Source organism: Psammomys obesus, unplaced genomic scaffold (assembly GCF_907164565.1).
Source record: "Psammomys obesus unplaced genomic scaffold, mPsaObe1.curated_primary_1811, whole genome shotgun sequence".
Lineage (NCBI taxonomy): Eukaryota > Metazoa > Chordata > Mammalia > Rodentia > Muridae > Psammomys > Psammomys obesus.
This window is the reverse complement of record NW_026596040.1, coordinates 34,637,906-34,651,626: the sequence shown is the minus strand read 5'-3', so window position 1 is coordinate 34,651,626 and position 13,721 is coordinate 34,637,906. Positions and strand designations below refer to the sequence as shown.

The 13,721-nt window shown below is 44.1% G+C and overlaps 1 protein-coding gene and 1 pseudogene across 5 annotated transcripts in view; both read left to right on the top strand.

Moving 5' to 3' along the window:
- Window positions 1-13,721, top strand: part of Mapk4 (mitogen-activated protein kinase 4) — a 124,735-nt gene that overhangs the window by 7,494 nt on the left and 103,520 nt on the right. The window lies entirely within an intron of this gene.
- The window catches only part of LOC129687912 (60S ribosomal protein L7-like), a 10,425-nt pseudogene continuing 8,919 nt past the window's right edge, over window positions 12,216-13,721 (top strand).

Below are 13,721 nucleotides of genomic sequence, written 5' to 3'. Positions count from 1 at the left end.
TTAATGAATTTAGTTCTGTTGATTGCATTCGAATTTTTTAGTTGCCAAGTAGCTAAACATCTCTTTTTTGTATAGAATTGTTTCCTCTTTGTATTTTCTTTTGATGAGTTACTTTCCTGTCTGGTTTTGGTGATAACACCTGTGTTATTCACTGTGCAGACAGTGAACCCTTAGTGACCTTCACAGGTATTAATTCTTCATCCCTGCAACTGCCTGACAAGTGGAAAGTGGCAGACAGAAAGATTAATACCCACCCTTCCACACACTCTTCTGTCACAGCTCTTTACCACAGTGCCACTGTGGTTGTGCAACCTGCCTTGGTTGTGTTTGTGGACTTGAAGAGAATTAGGCTGGCCAATAGTCGAAGCTCTCTCCAAACTTGATTGCTTCTTTGTGGGAGAATTTTTGTGGTACAAGGTCAATTTTCCATCCTATATTTACGGTGCCCTCTGTCATACTGCTTGCTCTGGTTTCCACCCCCACCCCCACCCCCATTGTAAAAAAGTCTCTTCAGACTACATTGAATAGTTCTGTCTTCCAAGTTCCAATGTGTTTCTTCAGCTGTATCTAATCTGGGTTGAATCCATCTATTTGTTTTTGTTTTCAATTTCAGTAGTAATCACTGAATTTCTTTTGTAGAATTCTAGTTCTTTTTCAACATCATAGTCTTACTTTGTGTTGTTTCTATTTCCCTTGTAATTTTTGTTGTTGTTTTTGAGACAAAGCTTTGCTGTTAAGCCCAAGCTGACTTCCAAACTTATCACTCATCTTCCCATATCTCTCCCAAGTGCCAGGATTACAGCTGAGCATCACTACACCTGGCTCCTTGGCTAGGCCCAGCTTTTGTATCTGTGTTCTAGGCATAGATATTTTGCACTCTATGTCCGGGAATTTTTCTTGTTCTAACACCTAAGCACCTGCTCTTCCTGTTCCTTACATTTTCTGATTGCTTTGCTGGTTCATGTTTATGCTATCGTGTTTCCTTGTTTGTTTGATTATCTTTGAATGAATGCAGAATGTTACTTTGAATATTTGTGTAGCTGAATGTTATAGCACCAGCATGTGATCTAAGCACATGAAAGGCTGAGTCAGGAAGACCATGAGTAGCCTGAACTATATAGTAAGACCCTGACTTAAAAATTATGTATATATTAATACCATATTTTATATCTTAAAATGTAAATATTTCTACATTTTAGTACATGAAATCAAGATATTTTTACAGTTAATGGACTCACATTTGGCAGCATTTTTATTTTTCTCTGCTACATTAAATAATAATGCATCATATAATTAGCAATATTTAGCATTTGATGACATAATTTAAAGCTTCGGCTGCTGCTGCTAAATATGACAAGTGTTCTAAAAAAGAGTTTTAACTGGCTTGTACAGGCTTTCTTTTGGGGTTTGTAGAAAAACTGTCTCTTAGGAAGCTTTGAGATTCTAGGTCCCCCAAGATGATGTGAAGCCAGACTAGTTTATATTTTTATTCCCATTACCTTGCCCTTTTGGGCTCCTACTTTTGATGTAGAAGAGGCTCTGTCCTCTTGATCCTACAGAGCTGTCAGTGTGCTGCTCAGTTTTGGCTTCCTCTCTGTGATTGGCAAGTGCCCCGCCGCCTGGGACAAAGTAGCCTGATACTAGGTCCGTGGGCCTCCGTTCTCTTCTTCCCTAGAATCTTACACCTGCAACCCTGTTTTCTTAGCTCTCTCCAGTTTCTAGGAAGTTTTGTTTTAAAACTTGTTGCTAATTAATTGTGGCTTGTGTTTGTGTGTTATACATGTGTGTGTGGTCAGAAGGCAACTTGCCAGAGTCCGTTCTTTTCTTCCATGATGTGGGTTTTAGGAATTGAATTCAGGCTGTCAGGCTTGCCAGCAGCGCCATTACCCACAGGCTATCTTGCTGCCTCCCCCATATTCTAATGCTTATTGGGAAAGTTAGTTCATCACCACCAGTAGGAAGTAGGAGCAAGTCTGATTCATTGTAGAGACTGATTAGAAAGCAGTACCAATCCCCCATTCTTTTTGCTGGCCTCTAATTAGAGGCTATTCTCTATTTTTTCCCCAAATGCCATCCCTGGGGCAGCTGGAAATGCAGAGGTTTGGGTGAGTAAATTTTCATTAATTGGACACAGGTAAATGCAGCTCTATTTCCCTTTGTGGTTAAAATTAATTGTCCTGACCTTTTGAGAGAGAAGACATTGGAGCGGTAACCCTGTCAGCGATCTTCTTTCTTGTGCATATTGTGAGGACTCAGGGAAAAGGTGTTCCCGCACTAAGGCCAAGCAGTAAGAAGTAAGTCGATTAGCTGGTGAGGCCTTTTCACTCACCAGGCGGCTCATCTTTCTGTATGGAAAGCAGAACCGCCCACTTGTGGCCAAAGAATGCCTTATGGAGGTTGACTAGTCATACCTAGCCCCCAGATTCAAGATAACCTTTTCAATGAGTCTTGGTTCTAGTTTTTTTAAAAAGTTATGTTTATAACGATTAGTGAAAAAGAGGCTATGAATCTGAAAGGAGGGGTGTATGGGAAGGGCTTAGAGGAAGTAAAGGGAAGAGGAAAAGCTATGACTTCAAAAAAATGTTTGAGCTGAAAAACAAAAACAACACCCCCAAGCAAATAACTAAAGGATTGCCTTAAAAATCACATCTGCTTGTTGTGCGTATGTGTATAAGTGTATGCAGGGACATGCGGCACTTTTGGGGAGCTTGGAGGACACCTTGTAAGAGTTGGTTCTTTCTTTCACCAGGGATCCTTCCAGCCAGGGGTGGAACAGGTCCCAGGCTTGTGGCAAGCCTTTACCCACCCACTGAGCCATCTCAATGGCCTGATTCTGGTTTCTTAAAGGAAGCTTTTAAGATGTCTTTCTGGTCCTCAGAAGCCATTCACTGAACCATGATCTCAAAATCAGCAGCCAGATGTATTTCCCCCACTCTTCCAACCATATAGGTGTTTCTTCTGTGTTGTTCATGTAACCAGAGCAATTTATGTTGAGAAGAATGTATTGGTTGGGCAAAAGAACAAAGTGCTGGCAAGTCCTGTCAGCCACCTCACCAGAGCCTGTATTGGCTCTTTAGAGGGAGCAAGGAAGTTCTAACTTTTCTTTTGAGTTCCTTCCGTCTGGAACCCTAGACTTGATATATTCCATTGTTTCTTTGTTCCTCTCTCCAGAAGCTTCAGATCTCCAGTTACTTCAGATGTAGCCATGAGGTAAATGGAAGGGTGTGAGCATCAGGGTCGGTCCAGCAAAAAAGGGGCTATCTAGGATGGGCTGTGTGTGCTGGCTAGTCTTATGTCAACTTGACACATAGACTGTAGTTATCTGAAAGGAAGGAAACTCAATTGAGAAAATGCCTCCATAAGATTCAGCTGTAAGGCATTTGCTTAATTAGTGATTGATTGGGGAGAACCCAGCCCGTTGTGGGTGGTTAGATCCCAGGGCTGCTATACTTGGGTTCTCTAAGAAAGCAGGCTGACCATGGTAGATCAGTAACCAAGTGGGTTTCCCTAGTAAGGGGAACAGGGACTCTTTCTGACATGAACACAATGGCAGGCTCTCTGACCTCCCCACCCCCCGAGGGAGGAGCAGCCCTGCTAGGCCACAGAGGAGGACTTTGCAGCCAGTTCTGAAGATACCTGATAAAACAGGGTCAGATGGAAGGGGAGAAGGACCTCCCTATCAGTGGACTTGGAAAGGGGCAGGGAGGAGATGAGGGAGGGAGGGTGGGATTGGTAGGGAATGAGGGAGCAGGATACAGCTGGGATGCAGAGTTAACAAAATGTAACTAATAATAAAAATTTAAAAAAAATATATATATAAAAAGAAAGTAACCAAACTGTCTAATGAGGTAATTAAAATAATGGAAGACACTAAATGTATTAGTTTCATCTAATATTAAATCATTCTATTATTTAAAAAGAAAGAGAAAGAAAAGAAAGAAAGAAAGAAAGAAAGAAAGAAAGAAAGAAAGAAAGAAAGAAAGAAAGAAAGCAGGCTGAGAACTCGGGGAAGAAGGAAGGAAGCAACAGCCCTCCATGGCCTCTGCATCAGTTCCTGCCTCCAGGTTCCTGCCCTGCCCGAGTTCTTGTCCTGGCTTCCTTGGATGATGATCAACAGTATGAAAGTGTACTCCAAATAAACCCTTTCTTCCTCAGCTTGTTTTTCAGTCATGGTGTTTTGTGACAGCAGTAGAAACCCTAACTAAGACAGTGTGTCTTCAACCAAATTTTTTTTTTTTTTTGAGACTGCCCCATACCTCGAACTGTTTTGCCTATTCCACGGTGATTGATCCAGCTGATATATTAATTTTATAATATTTCACACTAGGAAAGAATACATTTAATAGTCTGTCATCTTCCTAGAAACAGAAATCCACCAATTAATTAGACTTTAACAACTGCCCATAAAACAGATCTGTCACTCTATTTTGTAGTTTTAGTCTGTGACTGATCCCTCTGGAAGAAATAATAATCACTTAATTAACTGTGAAGAAGCACATTTCTATTCTCTGGGAAAATGTACCCATGATTATTTTTCGAGGCAGAAGCAGCAAAAACTCCTACTAGCTATGAGGATTTATGAACCATGTCCTAGATTTTTGTATAGATACATACAATCATATATGTATATATGGCATGGGAGTGGAAGCCTGGTATCTATGGGAGATGGGGAGAAAGAGAATAGGAAAGCATGGGATTCTGCCCAATGTTCAGTGTGTGCTTGTATAAAAATGTCCTTTTGTACTGTGCATAATGACTATATACAATGAAGAAAGCTGAACAAAGTATAAGATATTTGAGGAAAGAATTCACCTCTCAGCCTGAAATGAATAGATTAAATTTTTTCAGCATGATTTAAGTATGAGCTCCAAGCTCCAGGTTCTTTTATTGATTAGTAACCTGGGCTCTTAAAATGTTTGTTTGTTTTTAAAGAAGGTAAAGTTATTTGGGATTCATCAGCATTGTATTTTTTACTTTTGTCACATCCTCCATTTATTGGGATTTGCTTTTGTTTCCCAAACAGCCTTGAAACTATCTTGTTTGCTGATAAGAAGTAACAGGGTGTTAGGACAGTCACAGGGAGCTCAGACATTGTAAGCTTAGTGGACTCCAGTGCGTGTCAGAGACCCAGGCATTGGTGCCAGGGAGTGCTGGGGTTTTCCTGAGTGCCCAGCACCTTCTAGAGGATTCACATCTGTTATAGTGAACTCAACAGAATGGAAGGGACTGGCATTTGGAACCTGAAACGTTCTTATTTGTTAGGTAGATAAAGAAGATGGTTGCAGTAAGTCATTTAGAAGAAGAGCTGGGAAAAAGATCACCCACGAGAGCCACTGTGGCCCGCTCTGTGTTTCAAGACTGGAGGAAGGAGAATGAAAATTTTCATAGGGGTTATTATATATTTCAGAACCTGCAGCCAAGGACTCGGATGGCTTTGATTGCCTGTCTTTCTGCTGCTCAGTAAAGTTTGTGAAATATGCACCGTTCAAATGGCAAAAAGGAAGAGCTTAGGGCCCCAGAGGGAGGAAGGAGCTTTTCACACTGCAGATGAAAGTAGCTGTGGGCATGTTGTGTCTTGACTATGTTGTTGTGTTTTGCTACGCCCCCCTTTCTTTTCTTTTTCTTTTTTTTTTTTAAGCTGGAGATTGGAGATGAATGAAACATGGAAGACTCAGGACCTTGCTAATTTTTTTGGGTATCTTGATGGAAAAGGACATGTGCACAAGTCCAAAGTGGAAATGCTTTCAGTTTATTTGGTGATTTTTGGTCAAAAGCTCAAAGTACTCTTTGCAAACCCCTGAAGCCCACTTTTCTTATGAGCAGTCTGGGACCATGAACTTCAGATGTATCTGTGCAGCCGCGTGCTGTAATCACTTCCTGGGCATCACTCCAGTTTATCGAGACGTCGATATCCGACCGAAGACCCTACACTCAAAGTCCGTCACCCTTTAAGTGTGTTCTCACTTTGTCTCACTTAACAAACCGAGTTCAGAGCTTTACCCCTTACCTCTGTTCAGGCTTCATCTTCCTTACTAATCACCAACCTTCTTGTCTTTCCTTCTACCTTTCTGATCGACGAGAAATAATAGTAGCCTTATTATTTAATTATCACCACTAGAAGTAATGTCAGATTTCAGTAATCTAAAACTACATTGCCTTACACTTAGATTATTTGAAAGAGGATATTTCCTCTCTAGTAATGGATATCTAGAAAAACAAAACAAAACAAAAAAACCAACATATATTGTTGTAGACCCAGGGGCAGGTCCAGAAACCTGCACTTATGTAGAATAAATATGCAGGCTTTTTTGATAGGAGACGTTGTTAGCTGTGATGAAGTAAGATTGAGTGGAAGAATTTATTTTCTATTTTCTATTTTTCTGTATTTTATTTACTCATTTATTTTTGGCAGTGCTGGAGCTAAAACCCAGGCTAGATAATACAGGCTAGATAGGGGACCTACTGCTGAGTCCCCAGCCTCCATACTGTTTAATTTTTAAATTAAGTCAATGTGTTTATTCAGTGAAAAAGTAATGGAAAAACTTAAGGCATTGAAGAAAAGCAACAGAAATATAAGATCCTGCCCTGAGTTCAGTCTCTAGATTTTTTCATTGGAAACTGTGGTTTTAATGCATTGGTTCAAAAATGTCTAGGAACATGTGGTTATTATGAGTCATGTATATCTACCATGTGTAATTTCCAGGGTGGAGCATTTTATAAAACCTGCTTGTCTTCTTGGAGCCTCCGAGTTGCACTATCCGATATGCTAGACCAGTTTTATGATGATTCCCCCTTTCCAGGTTCTTACATCTTAAGATGGCTGGCTTGTCTTAGATGGCACAGTCACTGTCTGGTAGACCAGGCCAGGACCAGAATCCAAGCTTGTTTTTTGGTTCAATGTCCTTTTGTCCCCAGTACAATCAACTTTATTCAGGACATATTTAAAAAACAACAACAACAACGAAAACCTGCTTCATGCTGCCTCTCTGGTTTCCTGCCATTATGTCCATTTCTTTGTACACTGAACCCTCATTAGCAGTTACAATTGTGCTCACTAATGTCATCAGTGGTAGGTCCTGGCTCTTCCTTTATAGACTTACCATTATGGTAAATTATGTGCACAAATTTCTTGTTGTGTCTTTGTTTTATGGAATTGGATCCTCAAGGAACTCCTTCCAGAGTTAAAAACGGAGCCATTTCCACCAGGCTAACTTGAAGTCATCAGAAGAACATCCAAGCCACGTGATGTTCAGGCTGGAAGGAGGCTCTTTGGGAGGACTGGCTTGCTTGTTTCATAAATGAGTAACTGAAGATCACATAACTTGTCCAAGACTCCACAGGGAGGTAGAGGTGCCATGGTGTGCAGGGTCTGGTTCTCCTGACCCCTAGCTCAGGAAGCTTCCTCTCCTGCGCTAGCAGCCATGGAGAACAATTGTTGTAGTCCTCAGGGTTTAGAAAATCAATGCTGGCAAGAAATGGGTCACTGTAAATGAAAACTCCAATTGGGAAGAGGAAATCTTAAAAAGGAAAGGCTGTATTGAGCTTTTTTTTTTTTCTAGGATTTTGTTGTTGTTTTGAGAGTCTATAGCCCAGACTGGCTTGGAACTCACTAGGTAGACCAGGTTGGCCTTGAACTCACAGTGATACCTCTGCCTCAGTCTCCCACAGGCTGTTATTACAAGTCTCACCCATCACACCAGACTCCAATGTTTTTATATATCATATATTTTAGTCCTATTCACCCTCCCCTATTGCCCTATTTTATCCGATCCTACTCCATCTGGACCCTTTCTATGCTATTCAGCAACTCCCTACCTATTTTCATGTCCCCCCTCCATAACCCAACGAGTTTAATTAGGGTTGCTTGCATGCATATGGGTGGGGCTTGTTTGTTTTCAACTGCAGCACGGGCAACTTAACAGTGGCTACACCACTGAGGAAAGATTACTCCCTCTCCCTCAACAGCCAGTAGCTCCTCAGGGATAGATAGGGTCCCTTGAACAACAGCCCTTTCCATGCTGAAATGCCGACAGGCTGGATGTTACACAGGTGACCGAGGCTGCTGTGTGTTCATGTATGTGTGTTCATGTATGTGTGTCGTGTCCACCAGACAGCGTCTCACAGCAATCCACGCTGTTACATTCTTTCCATCCCCTCTTTGAAGTGTCTGCTGAGGCTTGGAGAGGGGTATGATAAAGATATTCTCTTAAGATATGAGTACCCAGGAGTCATTCTCAGCACTTTGACTACTCCTGGGTTTCTTTATTAGCTATTGCCCATTAAAAAAACAAACAAACAAAAAAACACAAAACAAACTTTCTGACCAAGGTCGAGAGCAGCACCAACCTATCTGTATAAACATATATATTCAGAAGGTAGTTTGACAACATGTCCATTTGTTGACACAACAGTAGTGAGTGCTCATCCCTTCACCCCCAGTTTCTGTGACTTCCCCATGAGCTTTTTACCAGTTTATAGTACCAGTTGTGGATTCCTCTCTGTGGATTACCAGATAAGAAGTCCCTGATTGCTCCCCTAACAGTCATGCCACTATTGTACCAGTGGGTACATCCTATCTGCCAGGTCAGTATTGTAGCACACAGGGTCCATTGATGGGTAAGACTGGGTTTAGCACTGTGAAAACTGGCTAGCAAGGAGGAAGTTTTCAAATCAAGTCCAGCCTGATTTCTCTGTGTTCTGGGTCCCACTCCTGCAGAGCAGGCTTGCCTTGAGTGTAGGAGGTGCTCAAAGGTGACACGACATGAAACCTAGGAGGATTTATATGAAATGTACGTGATGAGAAGTTGTACATTCCTGGCTCTATGGCTGTTTCCACAGGCCTGAGTGTGTTATGCTGTGGTTTAGACTGAGAGGACCAGGGCTGACCTCCCTCACCCCCAGCCTGCCCCCCCCAAAAAAAAAATATCAGTTCTAGGAATTAGGACCTAGGTCTCCAATTCCAGGAACAAGACCATAAAGCCTCCCACCCAAGAAACAGCCTAGAGATAACCACAAAAATTGGAAGGGACCTCTGTTCTGGGCAGCCTTATCTTACATTCTTAACACAAGAACGTAGCCCACTGACCACCTGGATGCCAGCCAGTCAGGAATTAACCCTTGTGGCTTCCCTGCCACCCACCAGTTTGGGCTGGTTTGATTAGTTTAGAGAGCCCCAACCCCTAATCAAGCCCTAGCTAGCCCTAGCCAATTACAGATGCACTGGTACCCTTGCTTTTGACCTGCACCAATTACAATAAAGATGACCTACTTCTCCCTGAAATACCCCTAGTTTCCTTTTCTTGTTTGTTGTTGTTGTTGTTGTTTAAGATTTATTTATTATTTATACAGCATTCTGCTTGCCTGTCCACCTCCACACCAGTAGGGGGCACCAGATCTCAGGATAGATGGTTATGAGCCACCTTGTGATTGCTGGGAATTGAACTCAGGACCTTTGGAAGATCAGCCAGTGTTCTTAACCTCTGATCCATCTCTCCAGCTCCCTCCCCCGAGTTTCCTATAAAAAGACCTGCACACCTTTGTCTATAGTGGCCATTCTGCCTGGATGGTGGCCCCAGCATGCTGGTCTTCTGCAGAATAAACGCCTTTTGTTGCTTGCATGCCACTTGAGTCTGGGGTCGTTCTTTCAGATTCTTGTGGACCCTAAACAAGACCAGGTATAAAACCTAATAAATTCAGCGAGTAGCTGTAGCCTTCAAAGACACTGAATTTTAAACCAAAACGGACAGCCAAGATCTTCTGTCCATTTGCCCTTCCATTGTCTCTGCTGTAGTGGGTGTGTCACATCTGTCTATTAAACTCGTGTAGCTAATATTGTTCTTCAGAAACATGTGGCCAGAAACTGGCATCTGCGATAAAGAAGCCTGCCAGCACTGGCATTAACCTTGGGTGAACTCTTTCCTGGCCAGAAAGGCTCTGCCCAGAGCCTTCCCACTTCCCAGGGCTCAGAGATCCCTGGGGCCTCAGTACCTGTGTTACCTGTTTTCTTTGCTCCCTGGGTGATTCTTGTTTAGTCCAGGGGGAAGGGAAGGAGTGTGTGCAAATCTGACCCCTGCAGGGGCATGCACAATTTGTTCTGCAGTGGAAAGGGCTCAGCTAGCTTGGAACAGGGGCCCTTTGCTAAGTGTGATATCATCTCTTCTCACGGTTTCTAAAGGCCTGAGGCAGTAGCTCTCTAACCAGAATGTACTATCTAGTCTCATGTCAACTTGACACAAGCTACAGTCATCAGAGAGGAAGGAAATCTCAACTAAGAAAAATGCCTCGTAAGATCCAGCTGTAGGGCATTTTCTTAATTAGTGATTGATGGGGAAGGCCCAGCCCATTGTGGGTGGTGCCATCCCTGGGCTGATGGTCCTGGGATCTATAAGGAAGTAGGCTGGGCAAACTATGGGGAGCAGGCCAGTAAGAAGCACCCCTCCATGGCTCCTTGCCTCCAGGTTTCTGCTCTACTTGAGTCTCTGCCCTGACTCCCTTCAATGATGAGCAACAATATGGAAGTTTAAGCCAAATAACCTTTTCCTCCCCAACTTGCTTTTCAGTCAGGGTGTTCCATTGCAGCAATAGAAACTTTTAAGATGCCAAGCATGTATCGGAATCATTTGGAGGGCTTGTTAAACCACAGTGCTGGGGGATCCCCAGAGCTTCTGATTCAGCAGGTAGGGGTGGAATCACAGCGTCTCTAACCTTACCAGGAGATGTTTGTGTGCTTGTTCAGGATCTGCCCCTGCTACCAGAGGGAGGAAAGAAGTGTTGGCGTTGGTGTGGTTTAGGGAATGGTCAAAAGGCACTGAGACAAGGAATTGGAAATGACCTCTCAGTCAAGAAAAGTGATCATTGTTTTTGTTGTTGTTTTGTATTCCAAAAGACCTACCACTTGCTAGGTGTTGTGCAAGCCGTGCTGCTATACTGTTCCTATGTGAAGCAGTGTGTTTAGTGTAGGACCTGTGTGGGTGACTGGCCAATACAGAGCTAGCCATACTGCTGTTTCTCAGTGCTCTGTAGGGGGCACCTGAGGCTGTCATGGGACATACTTTTTTTTTTTTTTAATAGGCAGAGGTAATGTGGCTCAAAGGTGGCTTCTGGGAGAAATTAATGATACCCAGAATCTAGATGCCCAGGAGTTTGCTAGGGAACCACTGGACAGCATCCCAGAGACAGCACAGGAGAAGATGAGAGAGAAGCAAGTGTGGCCTGAGGGGAAGATCAGGTCACTGACTCCAGACAAGCAGAGGTTGATAGCAGAAGCTTGCCCTTGTGATGAGGAGCTTGGGCTGATCTGAAGTTGAGTGAGGTTGTTGTATGTTGAAGCAGGTGAGAAAACAAAAATGGAAGAGCGTGCACCTGTGAGATCCACAGGAAACAGTCGCAGGAATCCCCGTGAGAGTGACCAGGTCTCCAGGGACATGGTCTTTACATCATCTTGTCCTTGCATCACCCTCTGCCTCTGCTTAGTATTTCAGAATTTTCAAGATGGTGGCCTCTCTGGTCCTCTTCCACAAGGAAAACAAAGAGACTCTGAGTGTTAGGGAAGCTTTGGAGCAGCCGAGTCACAAGAGTGCAGCCGTGTGAGGAATGTTTAGAAGGGACTAGGCCATCTTCCTTGGTGTAGCTGAGGTTTTGGACAGGACCCTCAGCCCATCGACTTTCCTGGCTTAAGCCTTAGCTAGGGTCACACTCTCCCTGTCTCTGATCTTGAGACATGAAAAGCAGCCCTAGGTTACCACATTTCCTTACCTCCTAGCTCATTCCTTTTTAGTTTTGCCTTTAGCCAGGGCAGGCCCCCACAGTACTCGCATGGTACCCCAACAATGGCTCCAGTGCAGAGCAAGTAAGATGCAGTTGAAAACCGCATGTGCACAGAGGAAGCTGATAAGTAGGGTGCCGTGAGCTAAAAGTTGGACAGAGACAGGTGCACAAGAGCTGGGCTGTAGGTGAGTTCTCATGTAGCTCTCCAGAGCAGAAAACAGCAGCGATGGATTTCAGCGTGGTGCTTCTTGCTCCAGTCTGGTAATGAAAATTTGATTTGTGGTTTCCTCTCAGGGTTCTTCATCACACAGTAATTGATACATCTTCAACACGTGGCTCTTGAGAAAAAAAAAAATCAATTCTGACAGGTGTCATCAGCATCCAGACTGTCTAACAAGAATCCCCACAGGCGCCACCTCCTCTGTGGCACCCCTTTGCCCCCTCACGCCATGGTGTTCCCCTGTGGCCGAATGGGTGCTCCCTTGGAAGCCGTGGGAGGGCTTCCGGAGGAGGACGCTGCAGTAACAGGAGTCATGTGGCATGGACCGATGATTCCTGTCAGCATTAGTAATAGCATCAAGATTTTTAAGTCACCTTTGTCAAGGTGGCTTTCCTGCTTCGGGTCCACAGAGTTTGCTGGGGTTTGCAGGAGGAGAGCAGAGTCATGTCCCAGATTGGAAGGGCTGGAACAGTGGGAGGTAATAGACATGCCACCTGCCCATATTTGCCCCGGGGAAGAGGCCTGATCTGAGTGCCAGGGGTAGGGCCCTGACCACCTGGGACCCTCGGGGGAACGTGTTGCTGAAACTGTTTGGTCAGATGTCTTCTGAAGACTTCCATTCATCTTTGGCTGGCAAAGTGTCTTTTGACTCGCTTGCTACTTGGCTCCAAGCAAAGGTCGCGTACTACTGTACGCTGGCACAGGAGTCTGTCTTGGGGCGTTTGGTTCTCCCTCTTGCTCTGCTTCATGCTGTTTACTGTCAGCCTGGCTCTGTGAAACAGCGTTAGGCTGTCCACTGCCTTCTTCCTCAATAATGTCAGTTGCAGAAACCTTGTCTCCTCGGGTGCTTTGTTAGGTCAGGAACCTAGGCCTCTTGTGGAACCCCCTTCCAGGCCCTCCCTTGCTTCCCACAGTAGCTGTCATGTCTAAATCTGGATTTAGTAACGGGATGCCTAAATCTCCCTCAGCTCTGAGGCAATTCGGTATCTGAACGCATCTGCTTTCTAATCCTCACCCAGCACTGCTTGTGGCCTTTCAACTCCGATTCACCCTGGAGGACTGACTGTAGCAATTGCCTCCTGTTCATGCTGTGCACAGCGCAGGAGCTGTAGTTTCTGTGCTCAGTCCTTCCCATATCCCAAAATGCACTAGTGGTTTTACTTTAGAAATGAGGGTTATATGTTAGATATCTGTTGCTTATCATTTAAGTGCTTCAGAAAGCTAGTGCTTGTTTTCTTACAGGTCCTGTTGATTAGGGATCTGAAGGCAGCCTGACTGGGTGGTTTTGGTCAGGGTCTCTCGTGAAGGTGTAGTTACATGTTGGCTACGGCTGCAGACAACCGAAGGCTGTCTTGGGCTGAAGATGTGCTTCCAAGGTCACTCAGGTGGGTGTTGGAGGGAGGTCTCTTCCCACGGCTCTCTCCATAGGGCCTTGCTAGGGCAAGAGGAGAGCAAGTAGGAATCTGTAGTGTCTTTTATGGCCCACAATGAATATTGTCATTCCTTCTTTCTGTTCATTAGAAGTGAGTCTGTTCTGAAGGAAGTGCTGGGGCTGGAGAGATGGCTCAGCACTTACCAAACCTAAGCCCCTAAGCCTAATCCCCAGGATTCACTTGGTGAACAGAGAGAAGAAACTCCTACATGTTGTTTTTTGGAAGCCACATGTCCACCATGACAGTACAACATAAACACACACACACACACACACACACACACACACACACACACACACACA